Source organism: Octopus bimaculoides, chromosome 18, assembly GCF_001194135.2.
Source record: "Octopus bimaculoides isolate UCB-OBI-ISO-001 chromosome 18, ASM119413v2, whole genome shotgun sequence".
In the NCBI taxonomy this organism is placed as follows: Eukaryota; Metazoa; Mollusca; class Cephalopoda; order Octopoda; family Octopodidae; genus Octopus; species Octopus bimaculoides.
The window spans coordinates 41,306,197-41,308,076 of NC_068998.1; the positions used below are offsets into that span (position 1 = coordinate 41,306,197).

The window sequence follows — 1,880 nt, forward strand, 5'->3', positions numbered from 1 at the left end:
TATATATATGCACAAAAACACAAAATAGACAATGATTTCTACTTGTTTAGTGCGTGTCATTTTATATGTATATAAAAAAATCGCTGAATTTTTGAAACAGGTGAACTGATCTATCAAATATTTTATGTTTGTTCGTGAAATACATCTCTGGTTACATTAATGTAGCATGTTTCATAAATGATATAAATGATGTTATGTCTCACATCCCTGCTTGTCAAAAGTTTATCTCTTTGCTTACTAGAAAACAATCGTACATATCTATGTGAAGAACAAAGCTTCTCAAATAGATGGAGAAAATTCGAAGTGTTGCTTTGATGTAATAGTTAACATTACGATCATGCTTCTTGGTTAGATATGGGTTACTGTCACACGGAAAACCCTCGATTTTTCCTTCCAATATTCTACATACACTTACTTATAGCTTTATATACTTCGAGTTCCACTGTTAAATATACACACACACGCACAGGCGCTCACACATACGCACTCACATCAACACATACACATAAACACTCCCACACACACAATACAAATTTGCAATAATGATGTCAAACCGAATTTGTTTGACTTCATTATTACAAATTATATGAGTCGATGCCAGTACCGACCACGTAATCCAGACTCTGCTTACGAAGATACCCTCAACAAAGAACTCAACGTTATAGCTCTGAATTTTCGGCTGAGCACATTCATCCATCGACCTAAGAGATACAGGGTTAAATTACAGGTAGAGGCTTGCTGGCCACTTTAGCAAATATTTCATCAGAACTAGTTCTGACCTGGAGTACCCTATATATTGAAAACCTGTGGTGTCTTATGCATCCGGAGAAGGTGGTGTATTAAAAAAATTGATGCATTTTTCGATTGAATGGAGCCGCCTGAAACGACCGAAATGCTGTGACATCATTGTTACGTATTTGCTAATGTATGTATGTATGTATGTATGTATGCATGCATGAGTGCATGTATGTATATATGTATGCATGTATGTATGCTTGCATGCATGTATGTATGTATGTATGTATGTATGTATCTATCTATCTATCTATCTATCTATCTATCTATCTATCTATCTATCTATCTATCTATCTAGCTAGCTAGCTAGCTAAGCTCACGAATTCATGCGTATGACTATGTATACCGTGGTGAATGTCCTATATACTAATGACAAATCGGTGAGATTTGAATGGTACGTTCGTCATAAGGCTTTTTGAATTTATTTTTTAAATCATAAACGCATAATTTCAAAAATAACCAAATCTGCCTCAATTATTTCACTTTTGTAGGAAGCTAACATCATTGCAGCAGCATTCGCAGCAGCAGCAGCAGCAACAGTAGCATCAACAAGAGCAAAAGCAACAACAGCTACAGCACCAAAAACAGCATCAGCAACAAAAACAGAAACAGCGACTGAAACAGCAACAGTAACAACAACCACAGCAGCAGCAAATGTACTAATTAATTGATTATTTTTCATACTTTCCAAACGACAAAGAAGCAGGAAATACGAGATTGTTCATCAAAGAAGCAGGTATAAAAATTTAACGAACGGCCATTTTGTTTTCTTCCTCTTTTCGCTCGTAGCTGCAAGTAGTAAACTGCAAATATTAGATGTTCGTACATTAATTAAATGAAAAATGAGACAGTTTGATAGTGGGGTAGTTGTTGTTGTTGTTGTTGTTGTTGTTGTTGCTGTTCTTGTTCCTGTTGTTATTGTTTGTTGGTTGGTTTCGCCGCAAGGTAACGAGAATTGCATTTTCTTGTGCGACTCTTTAACTTGGTTTCGTGTGTGTGTGTGTATTATGTATGTATGACATTATTCAGTTATATATATACATATGTATGTATATATACATATCGATACATATATATATGTATAT

The 1,880-nt window shown here is 34.9% G+C and overlaps 1 long non-coding RNA gene across 8 annotated transcripts in view; it reads left to right on the top strand.

Moving 5' to 3' along the window:
• Positions 1 to 1,880, top strand: part of LOC106870360 (uncharacterized) — a 248,712-nt gene that overhangs the window by 146,512 nt on the left and 100,320 nt on the right. For all 8 annotated transcript variants that reach the window (XR_008265915.1, XR_008265910.1, XR_008265913.1 and 5 more), the window contains one exon: positions 1,287 to 1,531. This is a non-coding gene — a long non-coding RNA (uncharacterized LOC106870360). The remainder of the gene's footprint in view (positions 1 to 1,286; positions 1,532 to 1,880) is intronic.